The sequence below is a fragment of the Dermacentor albipictus genome, chromosome 10, assembly GCF_038994185.2.
Source record: "Dermacentor albipictus isolate Rhodes 1998 colony chromosome 10, USDA_Dalb.pri_finalv2, whole genome shotgun sequence".
NCBI lineage: Eukaryota > Metazoa > Arthropoda > Arachnida > Ixodida > Ixodidae > Dermacentor > Dermacentor albipictus.
This window is the reverse complement of record NC_091830.1, coordinates 38156875-38173167: the sequence shown is the minus strand read 5'-3', so window position 1 is coordinate 38173167 and position 16293 is coordinate 38156875. Positions and strand designations below refer to the sequence as shown.

The following is a 16293-nucleotide window of genomic DNA, read 5'->3' as shown; positions in this document are numbered from 1 at the left end:
ACAATAGTGAAACAAGTGTAAAGAAACTATCTGACGTACAGAAATCATAGGTAGCTAACTATCAGTTATTGCAGGTCTGGAACCGAGGAGCAGTATGCCGAAAAAGAGCAGCTTCTGACAGACATTTTAGCTCTTGCAAAAGAATTTGGATATGTTATTAGAGGAACCACCTTGAAAAAGGTAGTTGCTCGAACGCAGCCTAACGTATCACCTGGGACTCCAACTGACCGCAGAGCTGCAAATTGTGAGAGATTGGCTGCAGCCCAAACCTCTTGTTTGGGCAGCAGCAGCTCATTAAACCCAAGTTGCAGAAGAGGACGGTAATGCATGTTTTTCAATCAAATAATGAAGATGAAATGAGAAGTGTGATGCTGTAATATGCTTGTACCTAATCGCATCTTGTAGCATTTTGTTAAGCAGCAGCATGTATCCTGCAAATTATCAGTTTGTATATAATAAACGTTTGTTTAGCTATTGCATCCAGTACGATTTACCTTAAACGAATAAAAGGTTATGGAGTTATGACTACATGAATAATAAACCAATGTGAAATGCTAATCATACTTTCGCTCTCTTTGCAGGCATGGAAGATTTCCAGCCCACGGAGGCGTCACAAATTCTAAATAGTATATATAGCGGCAATTATGTAGATGTGACGCCTCCAAGTACTCCAAGTGTAGTATTATACACTAACTCTAGCGGCCCACAAGGAGACGCCACCTCTCCACTACCGCAAGACAGCGAGCCGCAACCTCCAGCTGTCAGCCTCCCAAATGGCACTGAGTCGCCTGGACCACAGTCCAATCCCGACACAGGCTGTTTGACACAAGGTGGAAGGAGGGTTGCAGTTCCACCATCGAGCGCCCAGCCCAGCAATCGTATGCACGCCAGGAGCAGCACCCAGCAAAGGAAAAGAGGCAGGCGACTCAATTTTCTCCTCTGTGTGGAGCATTCTGCACTGAATATCTGTGCTGCCTTATGCAAATCAGTGTTAGCCTTTTCCCCTCATAATTTAATGCCTCACAGGTTACCTTTATGATGTTATTCAGAATAATTTGATGCTGCTGCAAACAGTCATTTGGTCATGTGTTCATAATTAGCCCACACATATCTTGAAAAGTAGTCCATGAGTGCACTTATAACACACAGTTCCGCTTTTATGACTCCATGCGGGATATTGGGCTCCACGATATTGTGCAGGTAAACTTTTAATGTCGAAGGGTGAACGTTACAGGGAACTTGATTACTTACGTTAACACACTTTAGAGCGTCTTATACTTGTTATGAGCTGTTCGAAGAGGGATATGTAACAATTGTGTGCTTTCAATTACAGCTGCCAATCCTCCTTCCGAAGGAAATCTTGCCTTTTTTGAGCGAAGGCTGCGGTATGAACAGTCGACGAGAGCAAGAGATGCCACACTAGAAGAGCGGCGCCTGGAGCTGCAAGAGAGGAAACTGCTTCACGAGCAGGCAAAACTACAGCAACATATTGCTGAGTGGAGAGCGCAAGTAGAAGACCGTGCTGAAGAAAGGAGGATTCAACAAGAAGAACGTGCTGCATTACAAAGGGAACGCGAAGCAGAAAGAAACATGTTTAGGACCCAACAAAATGCTCTGCTTGATGTTTTGAAAGAAGTGCGGAGTAAAAAAGGAAAATAAATCTTTTGGTTCTTCACAGAAAAGATGTTTATTTGTGAATATTGTACATTTGGAAAGCTTCCTGCTCCAGCAACTTAATTGCATTTTGGTTACACTACAACTGTGTAGTCCACATGAGCCAAAGTTCATTTATTACTTAAATAGGACAAATAAACAATATTCATACCGGCTTTTCTCTCTCAGCTGTTATGTAAGACAAGGTATTCTTTCAGAGGAGGAGGACAAAGGTGAAAGAACATTGCCACTTGGTTGCCATGAAGGCAAGTGTGGCAGTTGGTTAAAATCGTTGCTACTTTGTACATTTGTGGCACATTCTGGAGCAAGACTTTCTGATTTTTTTTGTAGTCCAAGAAGGCAAACAGACTGATCGTCTTGCCGAATCCCCATTCTACTGACTGCCTTGCAGTGCTCATGGCAGTATTGAATTCTTGCTGCTGTTCATTCAGACGTGCACCAGCATATGGCCGCATGAGCAGAGGGCGGAGGGGGTATGCAGGATCACCGTATATAGTGAATGTATTGCCCTACATCAACTGGAGAAGCTTCTCATACAGTCCGCTTTCCCGAAGTATTCCTGCAAAAGAGAACCAATTAGGAATTAACATAATGAGCCACAGAATGTTGCACCTTGCTGTTTCAAAGCGAAGGTTAGATTTAGGAGCAGTGCATTTGCTAGTAATGTGTTCTTACTGAGGCACCGCCTTAATATGAAAGTCGAATTATTATTTATGGAGTCGCATGTCAAAAACAGTTATGCTTAAAGTGTGCTTTGCAGAAACTTCACTCGATACACGTGTGTAATAATCTTTCTGGGCGATCATATCGCAAGTGTGTGAACAATGCAGCTGGGAACGAAGAAATGAGGGGCCTTTGATTTACCTGCATCATGCCTGTGGCCTAAATATGGGCCGGCAAGGTCGCAGACGATGCTGTTGGCACACATAATGGCCTGATATTTGACAACATGCTCCCGTTTGTGCCCGGAGAAGTGCATTCGCTGGTTGTACGTTGGTCGGCAGATCGGTCGGGCAGTTCCATCGACGAAACCGCAGCAATTAGTCAAAGGCGCACCTCGATCATGCACAGCCTGCAATTCAGAATGAAGATTATTGCTGCAGCAGTATTTGTTGCAATATTGCTCTACTAAAAAGATTTCAACAACTAGGGCAACAGGCGCGTCACAACTGCTTGTACTGGAAAATGCATAACAAGAAAGTACATACACCATAGGTGACTTTCCTATCTCGTGTGACATATTTGTCAGAGGAAACGAGGTAAAAAGCCGTCTGTACACTTCCATTTTAACGGCAGTCTGTCAAAATCTTTCATAGCGAATTTACCAAAAAGCTAAGGTAGAAACATTGTTTTTACAGTATCCTACGACGGCTACAGTCGCTAACCTAATCGTAATAACATACGTGTTTTAACCTTAATGCAACAGCGTGTACGTACCTGAGAAAACAGAGCGATGTTGGCGAGGTTCAGCCAACGATGATTTGTCAAGGACAGGAGGTGACCGAAGGTCGTCTCAATGTGGCCGAAGACAGAGGCAACTATGCTGGACATCACGGAGGTATGTCGTCCGAAAACGTCTTCTAAATCGCTCCACCTATTAGGATATGCGAGTCGCCGGAGGGCAATCAGGAGAGCTTCTTTACCGGATACTTGTACTCCCTGAATGCTCTCAATCGTATTGGGAATTAAGAGAGCAGATAACAATTCATCAATACTTGCCTTCTCAAAACGGAACATTCTCCGAAAGACGTCATCTTCAATACTTCCGACGTCGAGCCATCCTTTGCGAGACGTATACTGCCGCCGGCCATGTCGTCGGTAAGTCGCTTCTGGCAACGGTAGAAAGAGGTCTTCGATGTCAGCCCAATTCAAATCAGCCTACAGCAGATGGTCGCAGAGCAAACTTGCTGAACTTCGACTGATTTTTGCCATTTTACGCGGGTGAACTCGCAGCTTCGCAGTGCGTCACAACAAATCACCAACTAAAAGCACTTGGCTTCGATTGGCTTTGCTTGGCTTATAATTGCACACCTAAGTCGTAACACTAACCGGTACTAACTCAGTGATTACGTTTCTTACATTTTATTGTTCTCTCTTTTTGCTCAAAAATGCATTCTATTCGTTTTCCCTTGTATGAAAAGAGGTTCATTTTTTTTGCTTTCAAGCACCTTTCTATTTACCACACTGCGGCGTCCCGAGCGCTTAACCCAACGCTGTCTGCGTTCGACCCAATCCTCAAACTCTGCTGCTCACCTAGACCCAAGAGCAACCGACGCAACACGGCTTGGGGGCCCAGTGCCTTGCGCCCCCAATTCTAAAGCTCTCTTAGAATTTTAGTTTAGGGGACGCAAGCGGCTTGCGCACGCAAGAAAGAGGGGTGCTGGTACTGCGCATGCGCAGACCCAGATGTAGGGGCCGGCGCATGCGCGGTACTGTCGCCCCGAGTTCTTGCGTACGCAAGCCGCTAGCGTTCACTAGAGAGATTGGGGACGCAAGGCGTTGGGGCCCCAAGCGCTTGGGTGCGTTTGCGTTTGCGTACGCAAGCAGAAACGTGTTATAGGTTAGCGGCCCCAAACGCAAACCGCAGTGAGGTCGCATGCGCTCGCAGCACCACCAACGTCTGATCGTTGCTGCGTTATCATGTTATAAAATATGAAATGAAGCATATGAAGTAAAGTACATTAAACTCTTTTTATTAGAAGCAGGTAATAGAGAGGTTTACAGCGTCCGGTAATCGGGTAAACGCAGGCTGGGGCGTTGGGGCGGAGCCATGAACTAGAGCGGCCTGCAAGGTGCTGCCACCTGGTGGCGCAAAGCTCAAACAGACAAATACAGCTAATATTGCAGTAACCAAGTGTATTTTACATTGCTGCGGGTATAAATTTTTGGCAGCAACACAGTTAAGCCAGTGCCGATAATTTACACCAGCAGCGAAGTAGAATAGACTTGGTTACAGCAATATTAGCTGCTTTTGTCGATTTGAGCTTTGCGCCTCCAGGTGGATGCACCAAGCAGGGCGCTCCCGTTTATGGCTCCGCCCCAACACCCCAACTGCGTTTATCCGAATACCAGACATGCTAAACCTCTCTAATACACATAAAAACGACGTCCGTCGACACTTGGCGAAAGATTTATTAGATTATCTACCCGCTAGCTACTCGTAAGTTTTACACCGCAAGAGTCACGTGGGTAACATGACCTCTTAGGGGCAGCGATGTTTTCGGCCGCTCCAACAACCCAAGGACGCAAGTAGACGTAGCGGTCAGCGCATGCGCAGTAACGTCGCCCCTAGTTCTTGCGTACGCAAGCCGCTTCCGTCCCCAACACTAAAACTCCCTACTAAACTAAAACGGCTTGCGTCCCTTAAACTGAAGCTGTCTAATTTCGTCGCGTTTTCTACTACGAGCGCGTGGCCGAGGTCGCACGGCTGACAGTCGTCGACGAAGTATAACTGATTCGCCTGGCCCCACTGTGAACCGGTCCACGGTTCACAGTGTTCGGTTCGCATTGTTCGGTAACAAGTTCGGTATTTTTGCCGCTCGATTTCATTGCTGTGGGCACGACGCGACACTCGGAACGAACCTTGAGGTGCAGACGCGGTGCTGGCTTCTATGTTTTGCCCGACGATTGAGCACCGAGAGTGGCAAGCCCGAAAGGTGCCGAACGGCAGGTCTATACGACCAGCTTCTGAGGCCTTAAAACGCCCGGCTCTTGCGTGGACAGAGCGGACGCTCGTAGGCGCAGATTCAACGAAACATGGACCCGTGTTTTGCGTTGGCCTGCTGCACTGCCACTTCGCACCTGCAACGAGGTGGACCCTGCACTTAGAGACGGCGCAGCAAAATAGTGAGCCAGACGCGCACCTTTCCTGCACCTTGTGAAACGAACGGCTTGGTTCCCAGGTTGCCATTGCTGCACCGCTGAAACGAATGGCAGGGTTCAGCACCTCGTGAACTGGTTCATGGTTCGAACAGGCTTCTTATGGAGCGACGAGGCAAACCGAATTTCGATCCCTTAGCGGCTCTCACGGTAAAATGAAGGGGTTCGAACTGCAAAGATCACGCTCGAATGTTCAGGCACGTCGTAGTGGGCAACCTCCGGTAAACTTTTGACAGCGTGGGGCTCTAACGTGCACCTGAATATGCTAGGTGTTTCGTCGAACATATTCAAACTTTTTTAAAGGTTGCCTGTGGCAAATGACTCAATTCTAGTTTATGAGCCGGGCTACTCAAAGCGGCGGACATTACTTGCACAAGAAATTAAAATGCTAAATGGAATAATTAACAGGAACTGACTAATTAACTTTTAGCTGATTATCTTATGACCCATATTGCAATTTACAAATTCTCGCAGTCGGCTTCGCAAGGCGCATCCACTTGGAACGAACTCTCAGGACGACACCAGTTTTGAGATATAAATTTCCGAACGTTGCGGGGAAAAGCACTGGCGTTCCAGTTACTTGTGTGCTTCAGTGCATGAAAAGACGTTTTCTTAACAAATTGATTGAGTGCATGAAAATACGTTTTCTTAACGCCAATGGATTTATCCGCAACGTTCGGGAAGTTATATCTCGAGCTGGAGTCATTTTGAAAACTCGTTCCAAGTGTGTCCGCCTTGCGAACTCCACGGCCAGACTATGTAAGTTGCCGTGTGCGTCATACGATAATTACCTAACAGTTAATTAGTGATTTTGTAATCAGTCGATTTTGCATATCTTTCTTTTTGCGAGTACTGTCCGCCGCTTCGAGTAGACCAGCTCACGAACTGCAATTGTGATATCTGCTACAGGCAACCTCTGACGATTTTTGAAAGTGTTCGTTGAAACACCGTATACAAGTAAACCGACTTTTTTTTATGCGAAGCATATTACGAGAGCTCAACCCAGCTCCTCAGGCGCGGCGGTGTAGCCATGAAATCACGTGACACCGTGACGTCACGACAGAGGAGAAGTGGCTTTGGCTCAACTCTTGCAAGACGGGCTGGGTGGGAATCGAACCAGGGTCTCCGGAGTGTGGGACGGAGACGCTACCACTGAGCCACGAGTACGATGCTTCAAAGCGGTACAAAAGCGCCTCTAGTGAATGCGGTGTTGCCTTAGAAACGAGCTGTTTCTAAGGCGTGCGTCTCTTGCTCAGGCGCACATTTCGTTGCCGCGCCGAACGCTGCTTTGCTCGACGCTCACCGCGTCCAATGCGGGGCGCGTAGTCGCTGCCCTGTAGCCCATTGTCTTACACCCCTTGGCGGGTCGACGGGAACGCTGTCGCGTTCCACTCTTGAAGGCGAATAAGTAATGCATGAGTTGTTTCTTCGTCTAGCCGAACCAAATATAGCCAAGCAACAGCAGTTCACCAGGCTAAACAGTGGTTCAACAACTAAAATAAAGGCTAGTATGCTTCGCATCCTGGGCTTAACCTTACCTAAGCCACAGCCATTTTTTTATTATTTCGCCCCCATCGAAGTGCAGCTGCGCTCGGCCTATCGAGCTTAGTAGCGCAGTGTCAATGCTACTGGACTAACGTGACTGGGTTCACGAAAGAGGCGACCTGAGCCGCTGTATCGAATCGCACAGCTGCGCCATTACAGAAAGCGCAGGTGAAAATTTTCGTTTCCCCGCTTCAAGCAGGGGAGCAGGGGTGAGAATGGACACTTCAGCCACGTGAACCTGTCTACGCGGGAGTAAAAAAAAAATAAAGCTACTGCCTCCTTTTGCGTGCATAGTTGCCACAAGGGCAGTGAAACACCTCTTGGAAGTGGGCGAAGGGGAAATTTCACCGATTTCCCTGGAAATTGCACGAGGCTGATCGCACCTGTTTGGCGCGGGCAAGGCAAATGAGCGCATTTTCGGACATTTCCTTCTGCTTGCTCTGCAAATAATATTAGGACGCGGTCGCCCCCGCTTGTTTCAGTTTATTTATAGGCGCGTGCGAATATTCGATGTTTCGAATACGAATGGAAATTAACACTTTAAATTCGCATTCGAAAAGGAAACTATTCGTTATTTTCGAACCAAATATTTTGCAACAGCCTGTTAAAATGAGGGTTAGATGTCTCGTTATCGCTATCCATCGGCAAAACATTGTATCTCAGACTATCAGATATGTAAGACCGACAATAGTTGTCGAAGGAATTCAGAAACAAAACGGACAACGATAGTTTTGTTTTTTATTTCGCGGTGGTAGCCTGTGAAGACCCGTGAGTATTGCTTGCATTGCTCATCTAATGTATTCAGAATTCTAGTCATGTAGCATTATTATCGTTTACGCAACGACCAGAGGTGTTTATTCTCGCGACTGGCCATTCTATGTTTTTTCAGCACTCAATTCCTTCAAAAGACTTTTTTTAAATAGTAATTTATTTTTCGGCATCCATTTATTTAGCGTATCTGTAAAGCTCTGTTCCATACAGTCGCCTGTAGTCCCGCTTTTAAAGCTCGTTTGCAATTAAGCTCTAAATATGATGAGACGTTATTAGCGCAGTTTTTATTGGCAACCAGCAATATTATTTTACGACAGATTCTTTGTGGCTACTGAGCTGGTTTTATTTTTACTAGTGAGTAGTCGGCACAGGCGTGGTACATAATTAGGCATGCAGAAATACATATTCTCGACGTACTTGCATATATGCGTCTTCGGATGACAATGGATATAAAATTCGACATTCGATCCTTACTACTCGTATTGAATGCTTATACACGAGAGATGTGGTGTTGGTTAACGTCTTTAATTATTGCTAGTAAGCGTGTAACATCTATCTAAACTATAGCCACTCTGTGCATCTCCACTGAACAAACAGTGGAAAGCTCAGTTTGTTGCATCTGCCTTCGTTGACGGCACGATCTGACGGTGATAGCTCGCTTTTAAGCTCGGCCAGTATTCACGAAGGCTTCTTATGCTAGGATTGCTCGTAAAAGAAAATTATGCTTGATCGTGACACCTGACGTATTAACAGCAATGGTGGCTTGGCTGATGGTTAAGAACACTGTTCGAACGAGATGGTATTAACCATGCTCCTTCTCGGTTCATCGTCGGGCCGGGCTGGCACGCTATCTGCTGGCGTTAAGCCCGGGCTGAGCAGCGGAACTGCGGCAGGCGCACATTTGTGGTCCTTGCCAACAGGTGCTAGCCAGTGCGTGCCGCGCATGGCCAAATCTGACGCGTCACTCTTGCGTGAAAACGTAGCTTCCTAAAATTCAAGCACTGCAAAACTAGGAGCTGTGATGATACCCGGATTGCGTAGGAAGAAAGCACTGTGCTCAAGCATTGACACACGACTCATGATTTGTTCCCTCAGGCACACATTACAAGACAGTGCGGCGAACCAAACTCCTTCATTTGAGGTACTCGTAAACTGTGCGGGTGCACAGTTTACGAACACAGGCTTCCGCAGCCCCCAAAACAGCAAGGGAGGCTTGTTTCGCGATATCACTATTCAACGGCGAAAGCCGTCGCACACAACTTCGGGAGTGGACTCACGCCAGCCGATCTCGGAGGCCATGATTGCACCAGCCGCGTGTAATAGAGTTAACCAAACCTGTGGTAGCATATACAGTAACTCTAGCGCCGCCATACGAGCGGACGAGGCCTTTGCGGTGATTATTCATGCAGCGATTCACGCATTATTATTCACGCAGCAGCTGTGTCCTTGAATCGTGGAACGCGAACAATCGACCGCGGGCCAGTGGCAATGAGTGTCTGCAGTCGAGATGGTGGACAGTGACGGGGCTCAGCTTAGCAAGACCTAGCATTTTTTTACACCGTAAGAGATGGGCACAAAGAAACTGGGACCGAGGTGCTGATAGTACAACCCCCCTCCCCCCCTACCAACAACCCATCTCCCCACTGCCACCCCTTCAAGCTACCGGACACGTGCCCAGTTATGCTGAAGTCAACATTAACGATGGGGCCCGTACCACAGGAGGGGACGAATGCTTGACGGGGAAGAGCAGAAATGCTTCCGATTATTTACGGCAGAAAGTCGCTCCGCCACGAAGTTTCGGTGACTGACGGGGGTCTGGGCCATTCAATGTATTTAGGGGGAAATGCACTGTGCGTGCATGGATCCGCAACCTACGCTGCGGCAGGCGGGGTGCCGTCACCACGGATGTTGTGGACAATGGGGCGACAATAAATGTGAGCAGGCTCGCCCTTTTTGACCCCGGGCGCGCGTCTCCCGTTTGCCGCGTTTGTACCACGGGAGAAAGAAGAAAGCGAGAAAGCGCAAGAGATGGAGATTCTTGTTTGGAAGGAAGAAAAATTCCGATGAAGCGCAGCACACTAACTCTCTCCGGGAAGGACACCTCAACCGCGCAAGAGAGAACAAGGGGCCGCTTCATTCTTCAGGCTCCCAACTGAACACGCCCGCAACAAGTAACTGCACCTGCTATACACCGTTTCATACATCAGGTGCAATGCCGTGCAAGCTACGCAAGAAGTCCGGTCACCAAAATGTATCACTCCGCTCGTTTCCGTCTATGCTTCGCTGCACGCCAGCATGCACGTGAGGGTGGCGCGACGGGCTGCACTTTGGAAATAACGAAAATCAAATTGATTTAAAACAACGTGTTAGCAGCCGCATAAGTACATCGATTGTTTGTAAGGGTAAATCTTTTTTTTTTCTAATTCAGAACTGAGCTTATATCAAGAAATTATTTTCAAGTCTGGTCAAGAAAAAACGGAACTATGTATCTCTAGCCTCCACGGCGTTGCACCTGATGTACGAAACGGACTATTGAATTCTCGCAAAGAGCCCTCCTGCGAAGATGGTTAACCCAGCATCTTCCACAGTGTCGTTTTTCAAAGGGGTACCGACACGATATTTTCAACTGGTATGTTTCTTCCTTAATTAAATTCCGGTACATCTAAGCGCTAGAAAAAAATACTGCCGAGCGTGAAAGCGCCTTAACTAATTTATCGCAACAGTTTTGTCACAGTAAGCTCCGCTTCCTTTGTACTTTATTGTCACGTCGTGATGAAGTACGCGGTGACGCGGAAGCGCGACCTTGCTCTGTAATTTGCGGTTTGCTCAGCTCGGCAACATAATTTTCAAATTACAGCAGCAGCGTAGGCGCAGGAGCTTCTCTCGGGTTGTGAATATTCCGATGCAACGAAGACGCTGTTTCAACCATGGCCACTACGCCTGGACGGAGTGCTCTCGTTTCCAGATAACTTCAGCTACGAACAAAACCGCGCTAACATAATGGTGTAATAACTTGCTCGCTCATAAATTTTAGCAATAATGATTTTTTTCTTGCACACCTGGTTATGGCAGCTTTTCATTTGTTTTTAAGGACACAAAGACTCTTGCCTCATGGAGAAATGTTGTTCCGCCACCTCGTCTGTTCATCCGTGCGCTCCGGTTGATTAGGCGTCGCAATGAGCGATTCCGACGCCTCATCGTCCCCGTCGCTCGCACCGGCGTCTTTGGAGCGCAGTACCGTCCGCAGCCACGACTTCACAGCGCACGACTTAAACTCGTCATGCACCGGTCGAACAACGCGCACCCATGCGCGTATGTACTGACCTGCCTAGCTGGCGGTGCTCCACGAGGTAGCCTCTCCTGCGCATCGACTGGTGCACGGTTACTGCTCACTCTCGATCGCTGTACAATTACTTCTCTATAGCGGAAAGTATTTCAATTTAGGCGTATTTTGGTTTATTGTACCGTTTGCGGTAATAAGAATATATCCGCACTTCAGCCATCTTTTGAAAGCGTCTATTTCCAAAAAGAAGCAACTGCGCCAAACTGTTGCGCTATTCGGTTTGCTCGGCAAATAACTACTCTAAAAGCGTTATGTTGCAATGGGGAATCATGTAATGCGGAAACTGGCCGATTAGTTGTGCTCTTATTAAGCCTGTTATGTGCTCGTCAATAGAGCCTTCGTGAGCATAGCGAGCTGTCGCTTGGAGAGCAGTTGAAATCAGCTTTCTTTCTTTTTTTCTTAATTTGGCAATTGAGCATAAGCTTGATTGTCTACCTCATGCACGCATACAGAGGAGAACTCCTGTCCCGGGTGAGGCAGCCCACCTTTCCAAGTTACACTGATCCCCGCAGTCACCGCCACCGCGGCAGGGCGTGGAACCTCCCTCTTACTCCCACTCTCCACTAACATGTCGCTATATGTTCTGCGGCTCTTACTAGAAAGCTGGCCTTAATTTTTTTACTCATGCTGCTAGAATTGTTCGGTACCCTTTAGCAATGATTTTTCTTCCAGGAGAGTCTCGTGGTGGAGACAAATGGTCATTGCCACGAACGCCTCGTTTCTGCCGCCGACGCTGTTTTCGTGAGCGTGACAACCAAAAATAGCTTGCGCACACGCTACACACACAACGTCCTCCTTGTCGCTCTGACCTCCGAAACGCACGAACACGTGCTGCTGTTCTCAGAGTCCATGTGTAACAGAAAGCCTTGCACTAAACGTCCGGCGCTGTTGATGCCGTGATTAGCGCGCTCGGCTGACATTGCTTCACTACCATGCGTTCAAATCCCAGCAGTTGCGGTCGCAGAGGAGAATTATCTTTACATTGTGGCAGTGGAAATGCTAAGAAGGACGAGGTGACAGTGGTTACGTTCATGAACGCACTTGGTGGCACTCACGGCAACAAGATGGGGCATTACGTGGAAATTTGACAGCCTGGGGCACATGAACGTGCATCTATATGAGTGAACCGGCGTTTTTTTTTTTGCATATCTCTCTCCTCTCCCCCTCCCCCCCCCCTCATCAAAGAGTGGCTGTACCCGGCCGGGACAATTTCGTGAGCTTTTAGCAGCACGTGTCACCGGGCTACTGTGACTTGTCGAGCGATGAGGCCTCCTGCGCTGCTGTTTCGAATCGGACAATGTCCGCCACTATGGGAAATGCGGGTGAAAATTTCCGCGAAGCAGGGGAGAGATTGAACACTGCTGCCGCGTGTCCTTCTGCGCGTTTTTCGCCGACCAGGGTAAGCACCGCCAACCTACCCTCCTCCTCCGCCCTTCTCCCTCGCTCCCCCTCTCCCCCCCTCAGCTTCCGGCGTCAAGAGAAACTTGCTTATCCGAGCTTCTGGTTTTAGGCGGAAGCGACGTCACTGCCGCATAAAGGTGCAAGCATGCAACAAGCGAAAACTGAGGAACCGGAAATCCCAGAAGCGGAATGACTGGGACAGAAAATCTGGAAGCGTAAATAGAATGAGCGACGAATCGGGGAAAAGCGGCGTACATTTTTTATCTTTTACGCAACGGCAAGAGATGTTTTTTTTTTGCCACATGTTCTTGCGGCGCACCAGTCCATCAACAGATTTTTTTAAAACTTGTAATTTATTTCTTCGGGAAAGTCTCATTTCATGTATACCTATAAGGCTCTACCTATACAGTCGCCTGTGGTCATTCTTTTAAAGATTGTTTGCAGTTAAGCTCCGAAGATCATCACACGCTATTTGCCCAATTTTTAAGAACAACAGATATTATTTTTATGGCAGGTTCTCTGTGGCTAATGAGCTGGTTTTCTTTTTTGAACAGTCAGTAGTCAGTACTGGCGCGGTACATAATCAGACTCGACTAAACAAAGCATAGAACTGTTTACACCCTTTGGAGTGCCCCTTCTGATAACGCGCGTGCCGTTCGTTACTGGAAAGTTCCGGGCTCGCAGCGTTGAAGAAAAGAAACACATCAATGCAGATGACGATTATCGTTGTGTGGCAGAAGGGGCACGCCAAAGGGTGTAAACTGTTCTTAGAGTGTACTAATCCTTATTGTGGACATGTTTACTTTTCCACTGCTCTCGCTGAACCCAAGGACTTCAAGGAGACTAGCGGTGCCTAAATAAACCGCAGGGCAGACGTCTTCACATTCTAATGAAATGGCTAAACCTGTGATGCATAATTCACCATTCCATTAGCGAATTCATGTGCTTTAGGTATATTCGTGAGTCGGCATTAACTGTCACGTTCTACGTAGGAATCGTGGTTTGACATGGCCATTCCAGAGGATTGGTCGAAAACCGGCGTACAAACAGGGCCACACACCGAGTGGCTAAATCAAAGGAAATGAAGTAAACCAATGAATGCGTTAAACCTATCTCACTATTACGTTCACAAAGGTGTCTGCTTTAGATGTATACCTGTGAGCCGACGTTATCCCGGTTGTTTCTCCGAAGACTTTATGTCAAATGTAGTACACGGCGCCAACTAAAAGCTACAACCTTTCTCAAGCACGACATAATATAAAAAAACTAAGAAATTTTTATAAATGCACCCGTGGCATTTAGCAGAATTTTATTCCTTGAGCTAGAATTTCACAAATAGGCGGACATTATTTGTTCGAAAAATGAAAATGCATAACTGACAAAAAAATTAAGCTTTCGTAACAAATTACGTTACGCACACTAAGGGAATTTGTTTGGTATTGGGTATTGCAATTTACAATGAAGCTAGGGAGTTCGCAAGGTGCATTCGATGAGAACGTCTTCCTGGGATGACAGGAGTTTTAAAATAATATTTCCAGACCTTGGCGAAGAAGTACACCAGCGGTCCAAGCCGAAAATCATGTTTGCAATAAACAAAAAACCGGCTCTTCCGTAATTGATAGTAGATGTCAACACGAAATGGCAACCAGCAAAGCATGTTGGTTGGAGATGATGCTAGCCACAATCTTAAAATGGGTGTAGTGCATGTGCGCAACGGCACACCCCACCGCACCACACCATAACGCGCCGTATACTCTGCATTGGTCCGTACGGTGTTAGATATGGCGCCGTTTTCTGAGGCTACTTCGAGTTCCCCAAACCACTTCGAATCGCAGCACAGCTAATTGAGGAATGCAGAAGCAGGGGTGCCACGTTCCTGAGGCAGGACACTTGCAAACAAGTTCGTACGCCGCCGGGATTAGAAGGGCCCTCGGACAATGGAGCCCAATCGTCACCCCTCTTCGCCTTTAAAGAAGGCATTTGCCACCACTGCGGAGCCGTACCACCGGGAGCAGGTGGGCCCTCGTACAATGGAGCATGAGCGCCCCTCCCCTTCTCCACCTTAGAAGAAGTGCATTGCAAGTCAGCGAGGCAAGACCGCAGAGAGCCGCCGGGTGTGACACCGCGACACGGGCGCCAACGATTGGCCGAAAATGGCGTCATCTGAGCGGACTCTCCCATTGGTCAAACATGACGCGACTTCCAGTGCTCGAAGGGTTTATAAGAAGCATTCCAGAGAGGCCAGAGCATTCCCTGATTCCCTGATTCAGCTCTCTCGAACTTCTTGCCGCGGGCCGCAGCGTCCGAGTTGCTGCCGGCCCGTAATGACTGTACGACTGTTCATTGACTCTCACCTCCCTGTATATAATGTAAAATAAACCTCCGAAGTTTGGTTTTCATCCCGAAGTCCGTCCTCCAACCCCTACAACGGACGCCGCCCCGCTGGAAGAAGAGAACCAGCTTGAAGCTGCACGACAGGCAGCGAAAGACGTCAGGGAGACAGAGCGCACTGCCCAGCTGGAAGAATGAACCGAATTCTGGCGGTTCATGTACCAAAACCAGGATTTGATTAGGAGGCGCCCTGTAGTGTGTGTGGGGATTCATTTCGACTATTAAGGGATCTTCAACGTGGCCCCAATGCGTGTGACACGGGCGTACTTGCATTTCGCCTCCGTCGAAATGCGGCCCGTCGCGGCCCGGAGTTTGATCTCGCGACCTCGTGCCTGCAGCAGCACGACACCATATAACCGCTATCTGCGCAGCACAACTCAGGGGCCACTGGCGTTCAGCGCCTACAGATAAGAAGAAAGTGTATAGTGGCCTGCATCCGGCCTTTTTATATGCGCTATTGGAAATGACAAATAGAACTTTGGCGTACTACAAGTTACCGCTGAAGTGCTATTCCGAGCAAACATTAGGAATAATTGTGGAGCAATGTTTGTCTAACATGTATGCGCAATAACTAGCGTATGTATTGTGGTCCTCCCCGACGAGCAATAAGCCGCGTATGTACCGTCTCCCGAGCCCATCTTGTACAAAGGGTTAGGGGCCAGAGACCATCTTTTCTTTAGTTTTGACTGGTTTGCCCGGGTAAGGCTCTGGCTTTTGGCTCAACCGAGAGCCGGATTTAAAAGCATTTCGTGCCTAAAAATGAGATTATCCGCGGAACTGTAGCAGGACAAATTTCGACTATCGGAGCGCGCGAAACCGAAGCTGGGAGGCTGCAACGAGTGCAAAGCCAGGCTCCTCGAGGTGACGTACTGCTTAAGTCAACCAGCATCGAGGAATAAGTTAGTACAAGGCTTGTTCACTCCGATCCAAGACTTCATGCTAGCAAGCCCGACTGCCATAGAATAATTGGGTGCTCCAGAGTATGCCGTGACGTCACTGCTTTCATCACACCAGCCTGCGCAATGGAAACATCGGGCCAGGTAGCATGACGTCATCGATAAGAGTGAACAGGCCTAGCAAGTACGCTGCTGGCCCGTGCTCGTCGCTGTGGCATGGTGCTGGCTCCCGCTGCTGCTGACGTAATAAACGTTGCCTGGAGGCTTTGCACTTGCTGCGGCCGCCCAAGTTTAGTTTCGCACGCTCCGATAGCCTAAATTTGTCGTGCCGCAGTTCAGTGGGTAACCGCACTTTTCCCGATCTAAAAGCTGATATGGCACGTACGGATAGTT

At 48.0% G+C, this 16293-nt stretch overlaps 1 protein-coding gene across 5 annotated transcripts in view; it reads left to right on the top strand.

Annotated features, from left to right (window-relative positions):
* LOC135911886 (uncharacterized) overlaps positions 1 to 16293 on the top strand; it is a 166256-nt gene that overhangs the window by 64621 nt on the left and 85342 nt on the right. The window lies entirely within an intron of this gene.